Source organism: Lathyrus oleraceus, chromosome 2 (assembly GCF_024323335.1).
Source record: "Lathyrus oleraceus cultivar Zhongwan6 chromosome 2, CAAS_Psat_ZW6_1.0, whole genome shotgun sequence".
Lineage (NCBI taxonomy): Eukaryota > Viridiplantae > Streptophyta > Magnoliopsida > Fabales > Fabaceae > Lathyrus > Lathyrus oleraceus.
This window is the reverse complement of record NC_066580.1, coordinates 435,899,651-435,906,376: the sequence shown is the minus strand read 5'-3', so window position 1 is coordinate 435,906,376 and position 6,726 is coordinate 435,899,651. Positions and strand designations below refer to the sequence as shown.

At 39.7% G+C, this 6,726-nt stretch overlaps 1 non-coding gene across 1 annotated transcript; it reads left to right on the top strand.

Moving 5' to 3' along the window:
* Nucleotides 1-1,215: 1,215 nt before the first annotated feature.
* On the top strand, nt 1,216-1,288 carry TRNAK-UUU (transfer RNA lysine (anticodon UUU)). The gene has a single exon. It is a non-coding gene; the product is annotated as a tRNA-Lys (tRNA).
* The last annotated feature ends 5,438 nt before the right edge of the window (nt 1,289-6,726 follow it).

Here is a 6,726-nt window from a genome sequence, read left to right as displayed (position 1 = left end):
AATTTGGTCCTCTTAGGTTGAAAAAGAGAGGTCAAGGTACAATTGTCCTTTCAGCTTCTGAGTATTCTGACTGCTGACCATACTTAGCTTGTGGTTAGATGCTTGTCTCCCTCTAAGTACCAATGATTAAACTCGCCTCAGAAATTTCATAAACAAAACATGTTCGATGAAAAAGAGAGGTAAGGATACAATTATCCTTTCAACTCCTAAGTATTCGGATTGTCGACCGTACTTAGCTTGGGGTCTGATACTTGTCTCTGACTCTAAAATCAATCACAATCCATCAAATCCAATTTTCTGCCTTACGGAATTCAAACTTTCCACAAAGGACATGTTATTTCCAGTCTACCGCAAACAAACAACGCTTAAGTGTCCCATGCGCAAGCATACAAACAACTTTTAACTACTAGAACATCAATGTTAACATCGTCCACTAAAAACAACCAACAAATCCGTATTTTCTACCACGAACTACAAAGTTCTCATTTTCTCATTGCACTATGGGAATACGTAGGCACGAGGGTCCGAATCCTTAACGAACACACTAATTAATAAACTTATTTTTTCTCTTTCGCAAGTAACCTTCAAATAAAAATACCAATCCATGCAAAGAATATTCAAAACGGTTTCCGTTGAGTATAACAGATGTGAAGGATGCTAATATGTTCCCCTTGCATAATTGACTCCCGAATTCGCTCTTGGTTGCGACGACCATCCTCTTTTCTTAGGGGTTTTATCGATATTTTCCCTTTTCTTTGGAATAAATAAAGTTCGGTGACAACTTTGTAGTTTTTACGGTGCGACAAGAGTGAGGTGAAACGCTTTTATGTGGATAGCCATTACATTTGATATAAAGGTGGTAGACGCGCCTGGAGGAAAAAATTGTCTATTTTTGAATGAATGAGGGTTTATATGCTCTATGCGCTTTATCGCTTAATGGTGCTCTTGAGCCTTTTGTTTTGCGCCTTGTGAACAACATATACTATATTTAATACTAAAAAGATATAAAGTTTTTTTTTCTTATAACTAAGGCAATAGGATAAAAAATCATGTCAATAATGAGAATATGATTATTTCATGGTATATGAAATTTTAAAATTATATTTTTAAGTTTTTTTAGATGAAAAACATTTATTAAATCATCCTAATCCATTTTCTTAATTGAGAAAAATAAAATATTATTTATTTATAACTTTAAATATTTTTATACAAGTGGCTGTCTTAGCTCAGCTGGTAGAGCGTGTGGCTTTTAACCATGTGGTCGTGGGTTCAATTCCCACAGACGACGAAGTGGAGGATAATGTTTTAGATAAATTATATACATATTCATAATTTTATATGTATAAAATAATAATAAAATAATTTTTTTAATGTGACCCGACCCGAATCCAAATCCACTTTAAAAATTAGGATTTTGTTTAAAAACCCAAAAGAAGGTGCGTCCACTTCTTCTTCTTCCCCACCCCACTACTTCATCTTCTTCCCCCACCCACATCTTCATCTTCTTTCCCACCCAACGACTTCATCTTCTTCCATTCTCATATGTATTTTCTGTAGATAAAATAGAGGAAAAAAATAAAAGTGGATAAACCACTCCGCCCAGGGTGCGCGACGCAAATCGCGACCCGCGCTCTCGACGAAATCGGTCGCGATTTCAGACGGCGAATCGCTCCTGACTTCTCGCGCAGTGGGGAATCGTTCCGGCCGGACCGTCCGGGATCGCGCCGTGAGCGGCCACAATCGATAACTCTGATTGAGACCATATCCTTTTCAATGTGGGACTCCGTAAAAGTATTGCATTAAATTAAGAGTATTTCATGAAACTTATGTAGGTGACACTTTTATCTGTTGCCTAAGTGAATTCAAACGCAAGCGAGTTTTATGGTTGGTTTTAAGAATGTGAAGAAAGCTACAAGAAAATAAATATAGAAAAGTAAATGAATAATAGATCAAAGAAGAACACGCTATATTTTATCTTGGTTAGACCCAGAACCACGAGGCCTGCGTCCATTCCCCATATATTGACCCTTTCCACTATCACATATCTTTTACAATATGATTATCCCACAACCTTCTTACATCAAACTTTTATCTCAGGTTCAAATTGCAATCTTTTTATCAAAATATATAAGTCAAGATAATAATCCCTCTTGATTATAGGTGTAGATTAATAATGATTTACATAAGATAACTTTACTTTAAGTGTTTGATCTCTCATTACACAGAACCTCTATAAGTCTATGGTGCATCTTTCTCTTAACTTATTTTTTTTACATTTCAGTTACTTATTTATGATGCATTTCATTCTCTCTAGTTTTGTCAGATATTTTTATTTGGTAACCGTTCTTCAAAAATCCACAAAAGTCATCATCTCTTGTGTTTAGAGTGGAGGATAATTTTTTAAATAAATTATATACATATTCATAATTTTATATGTATAAAATAATAATATAATATAAAATTTGGCACATTGATAATTAAGGAGAGTTTTAATTGGTTATAGGAATAATTTTCTTTTAAGAATATCATGGATATTTGAATAGTTTTTTCTTGAAAAGATAAAGAGGTGAGGCATCTCTCCAAATTATGATTAAAAAATATTTAAAATAATTTTTTTAATGTGACCCGACCCGAATCCAAATCCACTTTAAAAATTAGGATTTTCTTTAAAAACCCAAAAGAAGGTGTGTCCACTTCTTCTTCTTCCCCACCCCACTACTTCATCTTCTTCCCCCACCCACGTCTTCATCTTCTTTCCCACCCAACGACTTCATCCACGTCTCCATCTACTTCTGCACCTCACGACTTCATCTTCTTCCATTCTCATATGTATTTTCTGTAGATAAAATAGAGGAAAAAAATAAAAGTGGATAAACCATTCCGCCCAGGGTGCGCAACGTAAACCGCGACCCGCGCTCTCGACGAAATCAGTCGCGATTTCAGACGGCGAATCGCTCCTGACTTCTCCCGCGGTGGGGGATCGCTTCGGCCGGACCGCCCGGGATCGCGCCGTGAGCGGCCACAATCGATAACTCTGATTGAGACCATATCCTTTTCAATGTGGGACTCCGTAAAAGTATTGCATTAAATTAAGAGTATTTCATGAAACTTATGTAGGTGACACTTTTATCTGTTGCCTAAGTGACTTCAAACGCAAGCGAGTTTTATGGTTGGTTTTAAGAATGTGAAGAAGGCTACAAGAAAATAAATATAGAAAAGTAAATGAATAATAGATCAAAGAAGAACACACTATATTTTATCTTGGTTAGACCCAAAACCACGAGGCCTATGTTCATTCCCCATATATTGACCCTGTCATACGGTGAACTGACTTTGTGTGTTTTGCTTTGGAAAGCAAATGTCGCGGATAGCAAGAGTCGCCACCGACTTTTCTTTCATCCAATAAGGAAAGGCGGAAAAGAACAGGAAAGACCTTAATTAGATTTTAGGTTCGGGAGGTACATTATACAAAGGGAAGGTGTTAGCACCCTTTGTATCCATGGTTATCCATGGGCTCTTAATTGCTTGATCACTTATGTTTGTCTGGAAAAAGTGGTTGTGAATTGTTTAGAAAATGTTTTGAAAAGAGAATTTAACTTTGTAATGATTCTTGCATGAATGTATACAAAGTGGTTACCTCATTTAGTTTTAAAAGTTGTTTAGAAAAATATAACTCGGTAATGATTCTAGTATGAATGTATACCAAGTGGTGATTTTCTAAAAGATGTTTTGAAAGGTGTGGGGTGTGAAAAATATTTTAGGTTGTGATTCAGCAATTAAGAGTTATACCCACCCAAGGTCTTTATGGGCATTTCCTATCCTTATGAGAGTAAAACTGTCTTTACTATTGAGAAGTAGGTAGTTTTATCCTTTGGATGTAAAAGGGTCATCGTAGGGTCATCGATTGGTCATTGAAGGCAACCTTTGTAAGGATACCTTAGCATTCGAAGGGACGATCATCATTTAACCGTAGGCTACACCGAAGGGTCATCGAGGGACAAAATCATATATTCGAAGGCAACATCCGAGGGACTATGATTTATTTTAGAGGGACATGATGATTTAACCGAAGGGTCTTGGCTAAGGGTATCCCCACATTCGCGGGACATGACCGTAATACCGTAAGGCAACAAAGAGAGGTCCAAGATCACATATTCAAAGGCAATATTTTGCAATTAAGTATTTAAGATGAATTTCCACATTATGATCAATTAGGATGAATCTCCACATTAAAATTAATTAAGTAATTAGGATGAATCTCCACATTAAAATTAATTAAGCAATTAGGATGAATCTCCACATTAAAATTAAGTAATTCAGAATCCATCTCCATAAGGGTATCCCACAAATAAAGTGGAATACCTAGCCGGCCGTTTCTTCAGGAATATGTAAGCCTTTACACAATTCAGCACACGGGTTAGAACATCGAGATAAAGTACAATTGAAAATTGCACCACAAAATAAACACAACAGTCATAAGGTCAGGCCAAATAATGCAGAATTATAATAGGTCTTGATTAGATAAACATAAAGCAGAACAGAAAAGAAACAAAACAGCCACTGTCCCGTTCGCTCCTGCTTCGCCTAGCGAAGGCTTAGCGAGTGCTCGCTACAGGCTCGCTTAGTGATGTGCTAGCGAGCGGCTACGGGTTTTGAGTTTGATAGCAGCATGATCTCCGGAACCCTGAACTTTATGGCATTTAATTACAGGAATAACATGGACAAACATTCAGGATATTCAGGCATACTTAAATTCACATGTGAAATCAAATTACATATCCGAAAATTTAATCATGATGCCTTATGTATGTAGAGATTACCGATTAAAAGCATAAAACAGTAGTGATGCGCAAACCTGTTTGCAACTGAGCTGCGATGTTGAAGGGACTGACCATTCTTGGTATCGGATGGAGTTGGGCGGAGGTAACTTCGGTGCGGATGAGCGGCCTTCAGGGTTTCTTTACTCGGAATTCTCTGAGTTAGTCTCTAGGGTTTCTATGCCAGGGTTTCTGTCCGTCTTCGTCTTCATTCTCGTGACTGAAGTGTCGGTATTTATAGTGATCGTGGTGACCTAATGGGCTCAGAATGAAGCCCGAAAATTCTGATATATCGCACGCTTCGCTAGGCGAAGGAGTTGCTCGCCTAGCGAGCAAGCTAGTTTGGGCCTTTTTCTGGATTGGGTCTGTTGTGAGCTGGGCTTTTGTTCCTTTAAGGTCAGTGCCTTGCGGAATAAGTTGGAGTGCTTCGAGAAATGTTTTGCAAGATTAATGGGCAAATTTTGGGGTATGACAGCTGCCCCTGTTTAATATTCTTGAACCGAGAGAGTTAGGATGGCAAGTATGCCATTCGTGGTCTGGAGGTGGAAGATTATTGAACACTAGAATGCCCCAAAAATTTGCACTTGTCAATTAGTCTTGATGGAGACGGGCTTAAAGATGCCATCCAGGAAGTTTGATGATGAGAGCTTCAGATTGTGTCGTACGTTAGACGATATCTGAAGACATGGGTGTCATACCGGGTCGTACGTTAGACCGTATAGTGAGTCGCCCATTAGGCTGTCGACTTCGCTGGGGAGTCGGAGTGTGTTATATACTGCTGGGGATAAAGGATCAGGGTGGATCATACGCTAGACCGCATCTGAATAGTAGAATGAGTTGTCCATTAGGCGGGTGACTTCACTGGGGATGAGAGATCAGAATGGATCGTACGCTAGACCATATTTGAGTTACAGCATGAGTCGTCCGTTAGGCTGTATCTGACGAAAGGTAGTCGTATGCTAGATTACACCTCGGAATGTGCCGTACGCTAGGTAGTGTCTGAGGAATGAAGATCCGAATGGGTTGTACGCTAGACCGTATTGGACTTGCTGGAGGAATCATATGCTGTGCCGAATCAGGATGAGATAAGGATCCGAATGAGTCATACACTGCTGGGGATAAAGGATCAGAATGGATCATATGCTAGATCGTATCTGAATAGCAGAATGAGTTGCCCCTTGGGCGGTATCTGGAGAAGTAAAGATCAGAATGGATCGTACGCTAGATCGTATCTGAGTAACAGAATGAGTCGTCCATTAAGCGGGTGACTTCATTGGGGATGGAAGATCAGACCGGATCCTACGCTAGATCGTATCTGAGTAGCAGAAGGAGTTGTCTATTAGGCGGGCGATTTCGCTGGGGAGGAAAGATCAGAATGGATCGTACGCTAGATCGTATCTGAGTTGCAAGATGAGCCGTCCATTAGGCTGTATCTGAGGATGAAAGGGGAGTCGTACGCTAGACCATGCTTCAGAATGTACCGTACGCTAGGCAGCATATGAGGGGATGAACGTCCAAATGGGTCGTACGCTAGACCGTCTCTGAGCAGCAGAACGAGCCGTCCGTTAGGCTGTTTCTGATGATGAAGGGGGTAGTCATACGCCAGACTACACTTCAGAATGTACCGTATGCTAGGTAGCATCTGAGGGGATGAACGTCCAAATGGGTCGTACGCTAGACCGTCTCTGAGCAGCAGAACGAGTCGTCCGTTAGGCTGTTTCTGATGATGAAGGGGGTAGTCATACGCCAGACTACACTTCAGAATGTACCGTATGCTAGGTAGCATCTGAGGGAATGAACATCCAAACGGGTCGTACATTAGACCGTATTTGAGCAGAATGAGCCGTCCGTTAGGCTGAACCTGATGATGAAAGGGGTAGTCGTACGCTAGACTACACTTCAGAAATGT